This window comes from Protopterus annectens, chromosome 1.part0 (genome assembly GCF_019279795.1).
Source record: "Protopterus annectens isolate FY-2018-M chromosome 1.part0, PAN1.0, whole genome shotgun sequence".
NCBI lineage: Eukaryota > Metazoa > Chordata > Ceratodontiformes > Protopteridae > Protopterus > Protopterus annectens.
Genome location: NC_056725.1, coordinates 1,581,013,958 through 1,581,034,989, shown reverse-complemented (window position 1 = coordinate 1,581,034,989; position 21,032 = coordinate 1,581,013,958).

Sequence of the window (21,032 nt, the reverse complement as noted above, 5' to 3'; positions counted from 1 at the left end):
TTTAATTTCACTAATAGGCGCATCCAAAATCCTTAACATGTGTGAAACCCATTCAGTTCCAACCCCGTGTGGGATAGATGAATAAAGATCCTTTACATCCACTGTAACGAAAAAAACTATCAGCACAAAACTCTAAATTATTTATAGCTTGTAGAAATGACCATGAGTCTTTTGAAATTTGACTTTCACATTTAATATATTTCTGTAAAATTTTATCTAATACTTTAGCACACGTATATGTAATGCTATCTCTCCCATCCACTAAAGGTCTCATAGGTGGGTTGTTCACATTTTTGTGCACCTTAGGGATCCCAAAAAGAACCGGGATCCTTGGTGCTGGTTGCTGTAAATAAACATACAAACTTTTATCTATTCTAGCTTCAATGTAAAGTTCTTCTATCAAAGCCAAAACCTTCCTATAAGCCCCATTCATTTCATTCCTAGAAGCTCTTACATAGGTATCACTGTCCAGAATGTTAAACATTCTTGTGTTATAATCATTAATAGTCATTATAGCAAGGCCCCCACCTTTATCCGGTTTCATAATACGAATTGGAGCCTGACTTAAAAATCTCAAGATGTCCCCTCTCTTCTCTACTTATATTATATTTATGACTATTCGTGTGACTAGATACTATTTTGGCCTTTTTCAAATTTCATAAATCCACTTCATTGACCTTTGCAAAAAGCACTAGAAGGGGATGTAAAGGGGGGTTATATACACTGGAAACATAGTAATCAGACTTGTTATTTAAATTTTCCCCCATTAAAGCCAACAAATTAAGTTTCCTGGTGAAAATCTTAAGGTCAATTAAAGTATTAGCCACATCAAACTGGACAGTAGGGACAAATGTATACCCTTTTGATAACAAATCCATTGTCTTTGGACAGATAACCATGTTGGTATAATTAAAAACCTTAAAATCATGGCTAGAGTTAAAAAGTACATTACAATGAAGTTCGTCATTCAGGGGGCCATCAGTGACCATGTTTACTACCATTTTTTCTTTTTGCTCTTCGTTGTTCTGTTGTTCTGCGCCACTGGCTTCGAGGCTCAAGCTCGAAAATTTCTTTCGTTAAAGTCCCCTCCAAATTTGTTCTGCGCTGAGGTATTCGGAACAACAGAATCATTATTTTGAGCTATTCTTTCACTCCGACGGATAGTGCTTAGACCATCCTGTTGTTTAGTCCCAATATGTGTCCCATTGATGTTAGAAGAGGCCAGTATCTCAGTCTCTACCTCTTGGTTATTATCTTTATTAGTTAGAGCTTTATTAGTGATGTTATAACAGCAGGCGCTCCCCTTTGAGAATTAGGTGGCTTTGGTACGCTTTACCTTCCCCGTAGTCTTTAAGGTCATGTTTTATTTTCTTAATTTTAGTGGTATTTAATTTTGATAAATACTGGTCGATTTACTTATTTACTTATTTCTTGGTTAAATGTTTTCCATATATTGGAGATAAATGATTATTCCATTTTATTTTATTTTATTTTATTCTATTCCATCCCATTCTCTCTATTTGGGCTGGGCTTAATATATTAACTGCATTGCTTACTATACTGGATTGAATCAGGAACACAATAGTGAAGAACCAACCACAAGGAACGCTGATATAAATGCTCTTCACAAACACACTGATATAAATCCAAAAGACTGGAAACAAATCGTCACGAAATCCAAAAGGTTCTTTATTTAAAACACAAAGAATAAGCGCTTTCGTGTGGTAAATCCACGCTTCTTCAGATATCATTTAAAACAACTAATACACTTGTATATATCCGCTGAAACGCGGGAAAATGTAATAAATTAATTAAGGCGTAAAACCTGTGTTCTGATGTCAGCGCTAGGTAAACGCGTTCATTAAACGGCTTTTGTTTATCCAAACAGTTAATATAATAAAGCACTAACCAGCCCTGTAGCTAAATAAGATTCCTAGCTGTGTGAACCACACCATTATTAATACATAAATGAATATATAAGCACAATATCACCTCTGATTGTTCATAAATATATAAACCAACCTATTGTAAAAAATTCTCTTAGAGCCGTTAATGTAAGTGTCAACACAAGTGCCCATGAAAATGTGAAGAGTTACGCTGTATGTTTATAAACAGAAACAATATAAAAAACTATATCAATAATTAAGCTTGCTTATTGATATCAACTTGTTTCAGTTCTAAAACAATCATAGGGAACACAGAAACGATCTGTCAAAAATTACGAACATAACGAAGCTTTCATATACAAAAAACGCATATATTCATCTCCATTTAAAGCGTAAAGCCTAACCAAACCATGAAATTTGATCCGTGATGCTGCAACTATGAGTACAAGCATAAATACTATGAAGAATCCTGTGATAAGCAGGAACTATCAATTTCAGGTGTATGGTTAAAATATAGAAGGTCATTTAAAGGGATATTGTATCTGACCTACGCGCAGTGCAAGAATGCTCTGCCCGTGAATAGCAGCGAAGATGATGACTAACTTATATATTAAGCTGGCATGTTACTAAATATTTTGTCTAAATAACAAAGTATTATAAAAGCTGTATAAACAAAACAAAATGTATACATGATAAAGGACTCTATATATATGTATAATGAAAATTCTGCTTATAAACATTAAATCAATCAAGGCAATGGATTTATGATCCTATCAATCTAGTGTGCTTATCTAATGTTCAACATTTAAAAACAATAAAAATAAATGTATATTTTCAATCACATCTGTTCTGTCTATAAAACAATATCAAGTAAAACATAAAAATAAGAATCATACATAATATATATATATACTGGATTGAATAGTAGCCACATGTATACATGGTTTATCCATACACGTTTGCATTTTTTATATATAAACATTTATATACATATCATTAAATTATTTATTAACATTTACTAGTATATATGATTTTTACTGGTTTCAAATAGTGTTAAAATAACATCAGTTTAAATGATCGTGGTGTTTTAAGTAGCGATTATTTTATATTATATAGTTTATGTTTTAATTCTAGGCATATGCCTTTAAAGTACTAATTGTTTAATGAATGTTTGGTATGGCCACACTATAAAGTGTGGTTAATTGATGCTGTTTAGAGTTTCTGAAGAAGTTAAGGCACCTGCGTTGACGAAAAGTGTATCGATATTTTAACACACTTAAAATAAATATCATATATTTTATTACGTGTGGAGAGTTGGAATTCGTGTTCTTGTTTTGGTTGAAGTTTCGACATATCTTTTCCTGGTAAGTTTCTTTAAATAACATTATATTTCATCAGAAGCTGTATTGTAGATGATGGAATTTGTTCTGTAAAACAAGACATCTGTGTTGAATGTTTTGATATTTTATTTAATTTCATCTGCCATTTTATTTAAATTACTACATTGTCAAAATGATGTCGGGGGCATGTATACCAGGGTTTTGCATAGAGTAAAAAATCATTCTGTACAACCAGAAATCAAATTAGCTCATCGGGTATAAAGACATCTGTTGTATTGTGGTTACATTATTATATCATCTCTTGTAATTGATGCCATGTTAAAGCAGCTATTTTGTAATATCTAGTTAAAAGTATCTCTTTACAGAAAATACATATCTTCATCACTGCAGTTAGGGCAGAGATATAATAGCCTCTGTATTACTATGGGTGGGAGGGCTATGGATACAACATATCAGCTTCACTTCAGGGTATCAACTATATATTGAACATAGGTTGCAATTCATTGAACATAACCTGATGAGACACAGTTTATCAATTGTTTTTTTCTCATAGGAAATGATTGTCAGCAATGTTTCTATTATTGTATGAGCAGCAATTCAGTCTTTGATATTTATCTTTTTTCAGCAGTTATGTGACCATGGAGTTAATAAGTAATGGAGGTATACAGGTGAAGCCCCCCACATGGTGGGTGGAAGGTGCTTGCCTGCCTGCAAAAAAATGCTTATTTTAGGATTTTTCATCGTGGTGAAGCTTCAGCCAGTAGCTGCTTGGGAACAAATAGTAGAGGCACTCGGTTCTGTTTCCATGCATCACCTGCAGTGATGACATGAGATGGAGATTGTCGCTCTAAGAATATTGAAAGAGGTTTCCTTATCAACACACATAAGCAGTTGCTGTCTGGACCATGTACAGTATGGCATAGCATTACATTTGCTAAGGGAATCATTTAATGAAACTTATAAAAGTAAATAATCTGATTGGTTTATAAGGATGGTCTTGACTGGGCTTTGGGGTTTGTGCCTTGTAAAACCTTGTGTGTTCATCACAAGCAGCAGCATTGCTTGCTTATTCATTAGTCAACCTTATAAGCATGCTAGCAACAACATGCTTCTTTTAGGGGAGACCAATGCCACTGTCTGGTTGTTAAAATGTCATAGAATCCAAGTACAGACTGAGGCAACCAAACCCAGATGTACCTGGGTTTGGTAATAACCTCTGGCCTTATCCTTAGTGCTAAACTACTAGAGAGTAGTAGTAGTACTGACGACTTAACGCCACTTCCTGAGAAGGAATCAATAAAATTCATTACACAAAAATGAACAGTGAATAATGATACAATTTAAACCTGTCAGATAAGGAAAAGTTAACAATTCCATACTGAATATAAATAAGAGCAAGTGATTTTAGAGATGTTCTTAAAATCCTGCATTCTTTTGTTCTGACCCATTATTAATCATCCTTTGGCACTGATTTGTTTTCAAATAGCATTGATATGTATGAAGTGAGTACCGTATCACAATCAAATACATCTGAAACATAATCTTAGATCCCAGTAACAGTGGACATATTTCTGTAACAAGAGTGTTATAAGGCTGATATGCCATCAGAAGTCCCATATCTATCTATATATATATATATATATATATATATATATATATATATATATATTTCTGACCTTGAAATAAGGTGGGATTTTTTCACATCTAATAGTCCTGAAGCCGTATCTCCAACTTCTTTCTTTATATGAAATCTATAGTTTCATGTAAGCTTTGACCTGCATATTCACAGCAACATCAAAAAAACACATAAAAAATTGGGCATCCTCTATAGACACAAATACCTCCTCAATCACTCTGCAAAACTATCCCTAGCCTTTTCCTTTCTGCTACCATCTCTTCTCTATGATGCCCCTCTTCTGACCAATATCCAGTCCTCTCAAGAATCAAAACTTGACTTGTGCTACAATAAAACTGCAAAATTTATAACCAATGCAAACTATTCATCTCATCACTGTGCCTGATTACAACTACTAGACTAGCTAGAACTCCCTCATTATTTTACATATTTACAATTAACCACTGCACACAAACTTATATTCAGGCCATAAAACTGCCCTGCCCTCTCTTCTCTACTTACTCTATACCATCCAAATAGACCTCTCTGATCCAAAAATCAACTTCTCCTGAATGTAGAAAAACCTAACCTTTCAGCTGGTTAGATGCTCTACTCCTTTACTATTGCTAAACTATGTAACAACATCTCTTTATCACTCAGGGCTACCAGCAATGCAGCTCTCTTTAAAAAATCACTGAGACAACACCTTTCCTCTCTAAGGCAATGCACATGAGTCAGATCTGCACTTCCCAAACCCAACATTACCCTACACCTTCATTAACTACTACTCTGATATAACTTTTTCTCTTTCAATTTAATTACTTAACTGCAGTAATGTACTATCTATTATACTTGCTTACCTATACTTAAGCCAAGGACTTAACAAGGACCAATTCTTCAGACAATGTTGCAAAAACCTATGATACTTACTTAAGTAATTTAATTAGCCTAGCTTTATATGCTATCTTGTTACATTCTAATTGCACAAACGACTTTATCCTTAATGTTGTAATCTAATAATGTACCAAGATTTTTACCTTGCATATACTGCAACTCTTACATAGCTATGTACTTATCATGTTGATCTATCCTATTGTATGCATTGTGTATTGCATGTATTGTATAATTGATTGTGGAGCTTTTCTCTCTAGGCCTCCACTGAAAATGGGCTCACCATGACCCAGTGGACCATCGCGGTAAACAAATGCAAATAAATAAATAAATGTGAAGTGGGAATAGTCACTTATACATTTGTGTGTGCTGTTTTCCTTTGTCTACGTAAAATCATGATTAAATTTAAAATCACCAATGCCCTCACTGCTTTTCTTTCTTTTCTCCTCTTCCAGTGGCCATGTCTGGAAATTATTCTTTATTGGATTGGGATGTTTTGATATATGTAAAGCAGTCTTCTGGGCTGTAATGTTGGCTGAGTTTTGAAGGCAGCAGTTAAGAAATGTGGAAAAGGTGTAGACTTCACAGACATCAAAAAAACTACATTTCAAAACCACTGTTAATTTTTACTGAATTCTTTGAAGTTTACATGGTAGTAAAATGGCAGAGACTCATTTGGTCTCTATTTAGAGTATGCAAAGCCTTTGAGCAATGATGACTACTTAAGAAAGCATTGGAAGTGAACCATTAAAAAGGTCACTTTAGCTTTTCGTTTTAGACATTATGATATGGGTGTGATTTTATACCTCATGTTATTCTTTTGTAAAGATGCTATTATTTTAACTGCTTGTGAGTGTACATGTGTGCGTGTCTAAATCAGTGTGCAAGCAGGTGGGTGGGCAGGCATGAAATTTTGTGAAATAGCACAATGAAAGAAGATATTATGTATGCAGTTTAAGTTGAAAGATTTAAAAGTCATGATCTTAATAGTACAAGTTTTTGAGTATACACCTCTGTATCTGCAATATTTGATATTTCATTTCCACTAATACAGTGTAAATGTATTTGTTTCAGTTAATTGTTTCTAAGCAGATGTCCATGTGTTCAACTGTTTTTTGGTAGTATTTTGCTCTTTTGTTTTCCTTTTTTACTGGTAATATTTTTTTTTGCATGACTAGATTAGAACAATTATATACAAGCAATATGTAAGAAAATTACAAACAAGTCATTCACAAATAATTTAACATTGCAGTGCAGTAATCAGTTCAACAGATGGCTTCTTAAGAAATTACAGTCTTAAAAATGTTACAAATGTAAAAGAAACTGCAATTTCATTAAGTAGCACGAGTAAAACATCTGCAGGAAAGAAAACACATTGTTGTCAGTTACTTACTGCTCATCAAGGTAAGTGGCAAATATCACCATAGTATGATAGTAGGTTTTATCAAAACAGATTCATTATATAATACAAAATGGCACATTCGTGAAGGGTGTACATTGATAAACTATTAAAGGGGATGTAATAAACCACTGAAAAATAAGATTCTCTTTAGTTGAGCAGGTTGAATGAATTACATTCTTATCCAAATAATAAAAATAGAGCACCCACCTGTGACTCGTGCCTCTCTAACATAGGAGACAAACAGATGGGGTAGTTTGTTTAGATGCTTTAGTACATAGAAACACATTAGGATAGATAGCAGCATCATAAAATATAAACAAACTAATTAACAGACAGACCTTACAAACACGCATGCTTACATCTCAACAACTTACTACAAAATGGTAGTCAGGCTCGCATGTGCTCACTATTTATACACTTGTGAAATCCCTTGGACAGTTTCTTAAAAGTACATACATACACATTGATCTACAACCTCCCTCTTAAAAAGATTGCCCTTAGCAGAAAATAACATTGGAGTTAGACATGCATTACTACTGACATTAGAAATAAAAACAGTGTTCATGTCCAAGCTGCCATGTATCTATAACATGGTCTGGAGATGCGACCGGATATGGTAAAATAACAATCTGTACTGGGTTTAGCAACAAGGACAGTCTTTGGTGAACAACTCATATCAGGAACTTCTAGATTCATCACAGGAATGGGAATATTTTCAGGAACTTCCACGAACGGGAACACTGGATAACTCACTCTGCGATAAAGAGTCCTTCTCACAGGCTATGTGCTGTGGTATAGGCTCGGACACCAGCATCAGATGTTTCCAATCCCTCCTAAACTGTACTCCTTGTGATTACATAATGTACAATCTCAGCTCTGAGCAAATATTCTTCAAAATTCCAATCCGATCATAACCTTTGGACGTTTGCATCCTTACTTCTCGTAATGAATTGAGCAGTTTGCTGGTCTTATCGTAGTAGGACTTTTAGGTTAAACGCTTCTTCAAAAAATTGGTTTTCACCGACCTGTTCTTCTTGACACATAGAACCAACAATTGAGTACTGATTGGTAATGTGGTTCTGATTTGTCTTGACAGAAGTCAATGGGCAGGTGAACCAAAATGTTTATTATGAGGAATATTTCTGAAATTCAAGAGATTCAGGAAAACATCACTATTGTCTTGTTTTGACTTTTCTAGTAACTGTTTTGCACTTTGAACTGCACATTCTACCAAACCATTTGACTGTGGATACTCTGGGCTACTCATGACATGAGTAAAGTCGCACTCTTCGGCAAATCTTTTGAACTGTTGGCTTGTAAACTATGTGCCATTGTCAGAAATAACTTTGCACGTACTACCATGGACTGCAAAATGATGCTTCATCTTAGTGATGACAGTACTGGATGCTAGATTAGGAAGCAGGTCAGTCTCGAATCAATTTGAATAAGAGTCTACTAATACCAAATAATGTTGACCATTCATTTGAAAATGTTGGTAGCTACTGTCAACCAAGGTAGTTCAGGAATCTGGTTTAGCTGAAGTGGTTCTTTCTGTTGATGTGATTTGGTACTATTACACCCAGAACAAGATAATAACACTCTCTCAATATGTTGTGACATAGAAGGGCAAAATACTAGACCTCTCACCCTTCTTTTGGGAGAGTCTGCTCCTGGGTGACCACGATACAAAATAGTAATGTACTCTTGTTGCAAGGATTTTGGAACAATGACTTTTGGACTTTTCATAACCATTGTCAGACAAAATCTCATCTCTGTATAGGAAATAAGATTGCATTTCTTGAGGTAAACTAGATTGCTTTGACAGCCATCCTCGTTGAATAAAGTGGTTGAGCCTCTGTAAAACTAGATCTGTGGCTGTGTGATCTCTCAGCTCATCACGACGTGTGGAAGAAACATTTCTCACTTCCATGATTTCAAAATTAAGGTTCTCATTCTTATGCTGTTCAGTGGTGTTTCTAGGTGAGCTAGACAATGTATCAGCAAGATAAAGAAGTTTGCCTTTCTTGTAGACAAGAGTAAAATGATACTTCTGAAATCTTAACATCATACGTTGCAATCTGGTTGGAGATGAATGCATAGGCTTTCTCAAAATAGTGACTAGGGGTTGGTGTTCAGTTTTGATCCTGTTATGTCTGCCATAAACATAATCATGGAACTTTGAACATGCAAACAATTGCCAAAAGCTCTTTCTTGATCTGAGCATACTGCATTTCAGTTTGTCTAAGAGTTCTTGATGCAGAGGCAACAGGTTGACCCTCTTGTAGAATGACTGCACCTAGACCAAATCTGGAAGCATCACATGAAAGAGTAACTGGCTTGTGAACATCATAGTATCTGAGAGTTGGTAGGCTGGCAGTTCTCTGGTTCAGGACATCAAATAGCCTTTGGTGTTGTTCTTACCAAGACCAGGATACATCTTTTCGTGTCAGCTCTCTGAGTAGTGTTGAAAGTTGGCTCAAGTCTAGAATGAACTTGCCTAGATAGTTAACCATGCCAAGAAAACATTGTAGGGCTTGAACATTGTCTGGAGCTGGCATCTAGAGAATGGCTGTTTGCTTAGAAGGGTGTGGTCATAGGACTGAACTGGTAAATAAATGACCAACATAAGTAACTTCTTGTAGTCTGAATTTGCATTTCCATGGATTGAGCTTAAGATTCACTTGACGTGCTCTTTCCAGAATTTTCCTGAGATTTTTGTCATGCTCAGCTTCACCATTTCCTCCTACTAGTATGTTGTCTACTATAACAGCACAAGGATACCCAGAAAAAATTTGCTCCATTGCGTGTCGAAAGACTTCGCTTGCAGAATTTATCCCAAATGGCATTCTCAAACATCTGTACCTTCTAAACAGAGTACTGAAAGTAGTTATGAATGAGGATTTCTTGTCAAGCAAAATTTGCCAAAATGGACTTTTTGCATCTAAGACAGAAAAAACAGTGGTATTTGACATCAGAGCTGCAACATCTTTGACTATGCACATTGGATGATGAGGTCTTTTGAGTGCTTTGTTCAAATTTCGTGGATCAATATATATTCTGATGTCATCTGAGCTTTTCTTATGAGCTACCACCATGGAAGTTACCCACTCAGTTGGTTCATCTTCTGGACAAATCACACCTTGTCGCACCATTTTATCTAACTCGACTTTGACTCTGTCCTGCATAGCTATTGGAACTTTCGGGACTGGCTTGATAACTGGACTGACATCTGGGTCTAACTTCATGGACTACACAACTGGAAGCTTGCCTAGTTTGTGTTTGAAAAGATCAGCATTGGTAGAAAAAATATGTTGAGCGAAATTTGAGTAGTGGTCTTTCAAGCTAACATGACGGACTTCCTTATTAAATGAAAGCAGTCCCATTTTCAAGCTGTCTCTGAACCCTAACAATGATTGGGTGTGCCTCTTAACCACATGAAATAACAAGTCATAACCTCTCCTAGCAGAGTAACATGAAAGCACTACTGAGCCTTTAGTCTGAATTTCTTCACCACCATAAGTAACAAGCTTTGCACACTTTGCCAAATTAAGCCTTTCACCATTACACACTATAGCAAATCTTTCTACTGACATAACATTGCACTTGAAACATGTCAACTTTGAGCTCTATGAGTTGTCCATTTATCCGAACAGTACAAAGTACTTCATTCTTTGCCCTTAAAGCTACTGCATTCACTGTTTCAAGTACTGTCACACCATCAACATAAAAAGTATGTGACATAGGGTCACAGCTTTCTAATTGATCAACTCGTTTCTTGAAATGTTCCCTTTTAATAAAAGAATGTATGCTCTTTGATTTACAAAACCTCTAGAAATGATTCCACTTTTTGCATTTGTGGCATTGCTGAACAAAAGCTAAACATTTTTTTCCTTCTTAGATTCATGATTTCCACCGCAATTATGACAATTGGCAATGAAGGTAGTTGGGGCCCATGCTTTGAGTTTGATGACTCACTCGTATGCTTCACTGAGACGGTATGAACTCTGGAATTTGCTGGAAAGCTCTGGAGTTTACTAGTGAGTGCTGCAGGGGCTACAGTTACTGCCATGTGCTTTGGCCTGCTTCTTTTAAGCATGTGCTGCACACTATCAACATGAGCTCTAGAAGTTACTGGAAGCATGCATCTCTCATTTGTAAGCATATTTGTGTGCTTTTCTGTGAGCTCTTATATCTGACAAATCTCAACGGCCTTATTCAAAGTTAAATCACTGTCACAAAACAATATCTTTCTCACAGCATCATCTTTAATGCCACACACAAGTCTGTCTTTTATCAGCTCATCCCTTAAATCACCAAATATGCACATTTTAGCTTAATTTCTCAAGTCAGTTATATATGCTGCAAAAGTTTCACCAGGCTTTTCATCCCTTGCATAAAATGAGTGCCTTTCCATTTTAACATTTGTCTAGGGGTTAAACATTTCTCTAAATTTAGGTTTTAAGCACTTAGGATCCTCCCTTGACTCAGCTACTGCAACAATATGATGATTTCCCCCTCTCCTGCAAAGATAGCAGGTGCATACACAAATGAACGTTCCCTTTCAATGGCTTATGACCCAGCTAAATTAAGTAGAATAAATGCCTTTGCAAGGTAATTTTTATCAAAAAATGCAGCCTGTATGAAAATGTAATCTTGCTCAAACACTCTACAGTTCTATGCAATATTATTGTCAAACACAAGTGCACTGGGTTTACAATATCCATCTGCCATGCCAAAAAGTATGCACAACCACACTGAAAATATGGCCGTTGTAAACAAGTTGTGCTGTGAGAGCTTGTGATAACATTCAAATGCACAATAAACTCTTCAAAATAATGTACTTTGTGAAATATGCTCTGTAATGGCTGTCTCTTGTAAAATAATTTTACTGTAATACTGTGCAAACATGCGAGCACTTCATACACTTCTGATAACTCAGATATCTTTATTTAACACAAAAAATATGTGCTTAGCAAAAAATGTGGCTGTTTCCCCTTATTTTATTCATTTTATGCAATTCTGACTTTATTTCAAACATTTTCCATAGTAATTTGAATATTTCTATCAATATCAGACATTTTGGTTTATTTAAATATTGTTTAGAACTTTCTGTATGCTTCGTTTCATGTTTTGTGAATAAGAAATTATTTGAGCAAGTTTTAACATCTGAAATTTGTTTCTGACCTGTTTTGCGAATTATATGTGCAATGATTCACTGCAGTATATTCCTCCACTCCTAACTGAGTGCCTCTCAGTCTCGAACTGAAGAATCTGGATCCCATTCTGGGAACAAGTCATTTTAGATGCGGCTTTTCTGACACCATGTCCTTTTATACACGTCATTTCTAATATCATATTGCTTGTCTGTCTCTAACATAGAAGATGAACAGGTGGGGTAGTTTGTTTAGATGCTTTATTACATAGAAAAAAATCAGGATGGATAGCAGTATCATAAAATATAAGCAAACTGATTAACAGACAGACATTACAGACATATTTGCTTACATCTCAACAGCTTACTACAAAATGGCAGTCAGGCTCACACGTGTTCAGTATTTATACACTTGTACAAGCCCTTGCATAGCTTCTTAAAGGTACATACACACACACATTGATCTACACTACCTAAAAAGCATTTGAGATGGAAAAGTAGGAATCCGTTTTGGAAAAAGTGATCAACAAATAAAGTGGTTCATTATAAAGCCAAGACAATAAGAAGTGAACTTCAAGAGAATAATATGTTAGATGAGGCAGTGCCTCCAAAAAGCTCAGGAAGAGCCAATTCTAAATACTGATAAACAAGTTTGCTTTCTGTACCATGAGAACTTTGTGAGCTTTTTAATCTATTGTCTTACTTGACACTGCACTGATGTATAATTGTATTACATGTGAAGTAAAGCCCCTGTATTTGTGTTAACTGTGCTAAACTGCTTTCAAAATCACTCCTACAAGATGATCTCTTACTACCCTGCCTTGTCTGGATTTGCCTGTAGAAATCTCACATTACCCCTTGCTGCTATGCCCTTCTAGTGTCTTTTACCCTTGCTGCCTTAGAAGAGATTTCTTCTGAAGCTCCTCATTCACACACACACACACACACACACACACACACACACACACACACACACACACACACACGTATACTTATTCATGCATTCATTCTCTCACATGTCAATGGAAAATCTGAACCTGCATTTAAATCAGCATCCTGAAATCACTGTAACTTCTGATCCATTCCAGAATTTTTATTTATATAAAAGAATATTGACTTACTTACCATTTTAGTCCATACCTGGCAGTTACAAACAATGGCTAAGCTGCCTAGTACATTTTAGTTGTTCTTTGAAAATAATATTTTCATTTGAAATATTCTTCTTAAACCTGTTTTGCCTGTTTTCATGGGTAACAATGTGTATTCATTATGCTTTACTGTTTTCTTAAGGTGTTTTAATGAACTGTGTCAGTAGTGTAATAGGTAGGACACTCACCTTTGGTGCAGAATGATGTGAGTTCTATTCCCACACTATACAGATTAACTGCTGGCACTGCAGTGTAGCATAAGGGAGGTGTTGCTCTTTGGATGAGATGTTAAATCACCACCCCATCTGCCAAAGTTGGTTGGAGCTCAGGTGGATGTAAATGATCACAAGGCCCATATCAAAAAGAGAAGAGACTACTAGCCCAGTCAATAAAGATTACATAAAACTAATAGTGTAAATGGGAAAATGTCATAACAGCAATTGCACTGATTTCAGCTGATTCCTAAAATGCACTGATTTAAGCAAACGTGCAGCATGTTTACTTGTCCATTTTTTCTCCTATTGCTGTACACCATGTAAAGGCCACTATTATTAGCTCATATAAGACCATCTTCTGCATCTTTGTCTGTTCTTCTGTAGAGTTTATGTATTGCTATAATTTTGGGTATATGCATCCCTTAAGGTTAACTATAGTCTCCCGGTACAACTTGTTAATATAGCAGCCTGTATTTGCTCTAACCTGTAGCAGCCTTACTGTGTATTTGTATGATTTCATAATACCTTCAATTGCTCTCACCAAACCACTTTCTTAATATCTACAATGCAGCCATGTTAGCAGCCTGCCAATACTACCTTCCTTATTCAATTTTCATGTTTCATCTAGTAAGTACCTGCTCAGTAATGCCATTCATCCACAAGAACCTGTAATTTCACCTTCATGCCTCTTAATTTTGTCATTTTCATGCCTAAATCATGATCTACCCTTTTATCTATTAATCGCTCACCTCAGTGGTGCAGCAGTAGCAAGAGGTTCTCTGGTTCAATTCTCGGCAGCAGGTCAAAGGTTAGGAGAAATTCTTCTAGGCAGCGGAGTGTGTCTACATCATCGGGAGAGTGTGGAAAAAGTACTTTTGGTCCTAAAAACGTTACCTTTGCAGAATTTACTGACAATGGGAATGTTGAGACTGAGGGTACTAGTGGCGGAGTAAACTCTTCCAAAAATGATAGTTTGTGTTATACTTGGACTTGGATTATGTTTGTGCTTTAAATTATGTTATAAGCTTGGTGTTTTATACAGTAAAGTTTCTCAAATGTTTTTCCAGTAGTAATATTAATAGTCATAATGTCAAAAGGCACACCTTTATGATTTGTTTGCGTTAGGTATTTTTGGTTTTAGTTCCTGCTTTCTCTGAACAATCTGTTCCTTTTTTGTCCCCTTCTCATCTCTCCATGATACTTCTTTTTAATTCTCTTCCATCCCAGTACTCTGGGACTTTATCAGAACTTTTTGGCTGTACTATGTAAAGTGGGAAAGTGTCTTTTATGTTTTTCAGTACAAAAACACTGAAAAATCTCTTTTTGACGTGGAAAAAAATGCATTACATGTGTGTCCTGATTCCAAATACAAAGACTGGCTCTAGGTTTTTCAGATAATCCTCAGTTTTGAAATATTCATCTTCACTTGCATATTTTGGATTATTTGTGGATGGTTTGCTGCTGTGAGACAATTTTTCTGAGTATTTTATTCAAATATTTCCCTTCAAAAAGCTTCACAAACTTCAAGGATGCACAGAAAGTGCATATCTTTATTGAATCTACCTGTAATTTTAACTGTTACCATGACAACGGTTAGGTAACTTAACATCCCATATAATGAATAATAGAATACATTTAAGATGACACTTTTCTCAGCCTCTTATTGTGGCATCGTGCACACGGTTTACCTTCATTTTGTCGCAAATGATATGTGCGATCATCCTGTTGTGCGACCCACATTACTGAAATATGGAGAACTTCGAAGGATCAAATGTCAAAAATTGTTTGCTGGAAAGCCATTTCTGACATTTGATCCATGTGTTTGAATGGCAAAAAAGCATTTGCTTATTTACCATTCAAACACATGGTAAATCAGCATTGTCGTTTTTTTTCAGCCATATTTTCGGCATTATGCACGTCTGACACACGGCGTATGACAATTCAAAGGTAAACCCTTGTACACATATATTTTACCTGTATGTAGGAGTTAATGTATTAAATTTATGATTGCACTGTATTTTATGCATAATCTTAGCTTGCATATATATTTTTCTCTCAAAGCACTCTGGCTGGATCTTTTAATCTTATCCTACCTGCATTATGGTCTGAATTTTTCTACGTACTCATTCTGTATATAATATTGTTGATTAAAAAGACTGTGATGTAGTTTCTGCTTTTTTGAGCTCATTTGTGACTGAAAAGGGGCAATAGACAAGCCCCCTAATCAGGTGAACAAATAGTAAGTAAATAAATAAGTAAATAAATAAAATTGTCACCTATTTATAGTCATGAAAATTTCATATTTGAGCAAATTGACAGTTACTTTAGGGAATTAAAATCTCACATGTTTACAGTCACAAAAGTGCCACTCCCTGAAAATAAGCCATGCCTACTGAGACTAACCCAGTTAAAAAAAGGAGAAAAGGAATACATACACACACACACACACACACACACACACACGCGCACACACACACACACACACACTCTGCACTGTGGAAATCCTGCTACTGATGACTTCTTCCAGGAATTCATGAGCCTGCGATACCTTTACCTAGAACCACCTTTCCCATATATTTATTTATTTATTTATTTTACATTTGTTAACCGGGTTAGTCTGGCTGAGCTTTTGGCTCATTTTCAGCAGAGACCCAGGGAGAAAAGCTCCTCAGGACTAGAAAACAATTTATTAAATTTTAGTAACATAGTAGTAACAATTAGCTATAGGATCTTACAAGCAGAGACCTGGAGAGAAAAAAAGCTCCTCAGGCAATTCAATTATACAGAGTATTAACAATTGGCAGACAAGTATGTGAGTTGTTGCAAACAATGTTTTAAACAAATAGCAGAAGAAAATGTGACTAGTTACAATATTATTTAAGCTGTTTAGAGCAGCATTAGTTAATAGTTAGGCAGATGCTTATTTAAAGTGGGTAGGATCTAGTTGTATAGGAGTTTGGAAACAAGAAAGGAACGTAAGAATGGCTAGTAGGAGATGTAGGGGAGGTAGAGTATAGGAGATAGACTAGACAGGTAGGTTGTTTTGAGATTGTAAGAATTGAGTGGTTGGAGATAGAGGAAGGGAAGAGGTAGAAGAGGCAGGGGAATAGTGTTAGAGATACATTACGAGTGAGGTGGTGAAATAGGTGAAATGATGGTGGTTTCAGTGTGGTTGGCTACAGTGGCAAGACCACTTTGTTTTTAGGTATTTCCTTGTGGCTAATTTGAAACTTTTGCTATGCTGGAGGGATTTTATTTCCAAGGGGAGTTGGTTCCAGGATGTAGCTGGGTTATAGTTATAGAGAAGGCAGCCTATTTTGGTTTTGGGTTTGTAGATGTCTAATAATTCTTGATTTGAGCTGCATAGCATCCTAGCAGGGGAATATTTGGATATGATAGTGGAGAGGCTGGGGCAGAAGGAGGGTAGATAGAGGATAGAGTGGATGATTTGTAGTTGGTATAGTTGGAGCAGCTGAGGGAATTCTAGCCAGTCTAGTTGCTGTAGTGCTAAGCAGTGGTATGACTTGGAGGTTTGGTTAGCTGCAAATCTGGTGATCTTATTATAGGTAGTTTCAAGCTCTGAAATAAGTGTAGAATTTAGGTTTGTGAATATGTGGCAGCTGTACAGGAGTGTTGGGAGTAATAAAGCCTGGGAGAGAGTTATTCGGGCAGTGTTAGTTAAGTATTTCTTGCTACGGAAAAGGTGTCCAAGTTTCTGATGAGTTCTTTTTACCGAGTTAGTAATATGGAGATCAAACTTAAGCTGATCATCTATTGTAACACCTAGCAATTTAGTACTAGATTCAGCTCAGATAATAATATTGTTGCAGGATAAGATGGTAAATGTACTTTTGAGTGTGGTGATGTTTTTAGGGAGGAAGAGTAGGAGCTTAGTTTTTTTGGATTAAGTATTAGTTTGTTATCACTAAGCCAAGTCTCAGTGATGTGGATGGATGCCTGGGTAGTTGAGTGGAGGTCACTTGGGTTGTCTGCAATGGTTATAACAGTTGAGTCATCAGTATATTGCACAAGAGATGACTGGGGACAAGAGGAGTAGAGCAAGTTGGTAAAAATATTAAAGAGTAGTGGTCCAGGTATGGACCCTTGGGGGACTCCCATTTGTACAGTGAGAGGGGAGAATAATGCAGAGAGCCATTTAACTGATTGCTGGTAGGTAGAGAGACAGCTGGAGAACCAGGAGATAGTAGGGGGAGAGAAATGTAAGTTAGTGAGTTTATCTAGAAGGAATGGGTGAGAGACAGTGTCAAAGGCTTTAGAAAGGTGAAGGAATAGGCATGAGACAAGTTTATTGTTATCACGAGCTAGGGAGACTGTGTTGATGAATGATATGAGTGCAGTAGTTGTACTATGCTTGGGACGGAAACCATGCTGTGTGGGTGTGAGAAGGTTTTCCTGGTGAAGGTAATGCATTACCTGCTTGTGAATGCATTTCTCTAGGATTTTTGAGAGTGGAGAGAGTATGGCAATCGGTCTGAAGTTGTATATGTCTGAGAAGTTGCCTCCTTTGTGAATGGGTAGAGTAAAGAAATTCTTCCATACAGTGGGGACATAGGATTCAGAAATGGATCAGTTGATTAAGATGGATACAGGATAGGCAAGAGGTTCAGAGGCAATCTGCAGGAAGTAAGAGGGTAGCTTGTCAACAGATGGGGAGCAAGGTTTAAGTTTAGAGAGTAATGACTACATAGTTAGTTGATACTGCATTTAGACAGAAGGAGTTAGGAGGGTTTGGAATAGGTATAGAGTTTGTGGGGGTGCTAGTGTTGTTTCTGGGGGGAGAGAGTTTATTATGGAGGTTATTGAGTTTATAAAATGATTGTTAAATTTGTTGGCTATGTCTTCAGGTGTTACATCGGGACATGGGTTATGAGTGGAAGGGTTTCCTGGATGAAGAGTCTGTTTAACAGAGCTCCAGAATTTCTTTGGATCTGATTTAAGAGTAGAGGGAGTATTTGCATAGAAGTTTATTTTGTCATATTTACCTAATTCCAAAGAGTTTTTTTCGCACTTAATTAATCCAGCGTCATCACACTTCTGCTTCAAGAAGTTTCTTCATACAATCTATCATCCTTTTACCAGTCCTGAGGAAATCATTAGCAGTGGCTGCATCCTCTAAAACACATTTTATACCTGCATGTGCCATAGACAACAAGATTCTAATAATATCCCTATTCCATGTCTACCAGGCAGGAAAGGCTTAACAAATAAGGAGTATGAATCACTGTGAAAAGAAAGTTTACTGAAATAGGACTGGGTCTCTAAGAAACTCTGTGAAGGTGAGATGTGACAAGAAAAGACCTGAACTGATTGTGCATTACTTCAAACTTAGGTCCAAAGCTACCATGCTTTAAGTAACAGAGTGAAACAAGTATGACAAAAAACAAAGAAAATCAGGCAAAGTGAACTGTTATTGTGGATGTGAGAAATAACCAATATTAAAGGAAAGCAACATTTTCAAATATTCCTTTTCATTTGGGGAAAGGAACTGTTACATGAAGTTCTGTTTTTAAAGAAGCAAAATTGCAATAAAGTCCTCTTGATTATTTGAAAGAATAAAATGTCTACCTTATTATAATATGCAGATTCAATTAGCTTGCACAGAAGACAGTAAATAGTTTGTTATTGCAAAGGTGCTTTGGCTTTTCAGCTTTATTTCTTTATTTGAGTGTATGTAGAATTGGTGAACTGCACCTAAAATTGTATAGCTACTTAATGTTACTAAAACACACTTCATTTCAACTGCACAACAATAGACATCATTCTTTTTGATGGGATTCTTTAAACGTATTTCAAGCAACAAACCCTTGCAGTGTTTTCTCACTGCTATTTCTGACTGTCTGGTCCATGATAGACCTGCCCCTCAGTGTGATTGTCTGACCCAAATGCACACAACTGTACATCCAGGTAGTATCTGTAGAATGAGCTTTGTGATGAATGGAAAAACCACAAGTCATAGAATAAATTTCCTAATCCTGCAATGCAAGCAAGCCAGACCCACATTACTCCATGTATCTGCATTTTTCTGTGTTTTTCTAGCTAAAGTAGAATTTCCCACTGACTTCATAGACTACATTAATTGCCTATATTTCTGTGGAATAGTTAGCTTGCATTGGTTTATATGAATGGAATGTCTTATGAATGGCTTTGAACTCTTGTTCTGAGATAAATTTTAATATATTTTTTTTCATACCAGTTGATTTATTTGATGTGTTTAATACTTTGGAGATGGTTATGCTAGGATCTGTTAGTTTTAAAGTTTAGTTATATTTTGCTATAGGTTGTTTTAGTTAGTTTCAATTCGTCAGAATTCAGTCAATTTTGCCAATTATTATGTTTTCCAATCACCTGACCATAGTTAGTGGGGTTTTTTTACATTTTGTTTTCATATTTTTGTTTTAATAAGAAAGCATTTTATTTATGGAGGAAAATTAGGTGGGCACCATTTTGACATGGTTCTTATGTGTCTGGATTTTATGTGTGAAAGATGTAAATTTGATTTTGAAGATTGTACTGTAAGGAAAATGCAGTCCTTTTTAAACTTTGTTCAGTTAAACTAGGTGTTGATTTGGGTAAATGGATTATCTTAGGTATAGTAGGATATTTTCTGGGATTTTATTGCATCTGTTGTGTATGTGCTGCAAGTACCCTTTTACTTTAAGATTTTAACAAGTAGCATGGAATGATGTGTTTAGGAAATTTTTTGTACATTTGGTGAAATCTTCAACTATAAATAAAATGATATTGACATCTTACATCTATTAATATTTTAAGTATCTAGAGATGATACCAAATACTATTTTTCAAACCCATATCTGGTCTCTGCTATCCAAAAAAGCTGACTTCCCATTATGTGTTGAAATTGGTGAATGCCATTTATTTTTCAAAGACCACAAAAAAGTTAGTGCACTTTTCCTAAGTTTGGACTTCATTGAACTGCTTATTCCAAACTTTCCATTAATGATATTTTATTTGTTAATGGAAATCTTGGAATTCACAGAGTGAGGAAGCCCTAACTGTAAATAATACAGTAACTGTTTGAAACCTTTTAGAAATAAGTGCTGTTCATCTACACAGACTGGGTCATGGTACATTTGGCTAATAAACAACAGACACATAGAGAGAGAAAGATTAGATATGTGTGTGCATGTGTGGAGCCAGATTAATAGACAGATAGGTAGTGCAAGGTAGTGCAATAGGTAGGTAAATAGATAGATAGATAGATAGATAGATAGATAGATAGATGATAGATAGACAGACAGACAGAAAAGAAATGTGTCATCTGTTCCTCCCTGATTTCCACTTCTAACTTATCTGAGTCCAGCCTATCCACATGATTAACAAATGACTGGGTAACTAATAAGA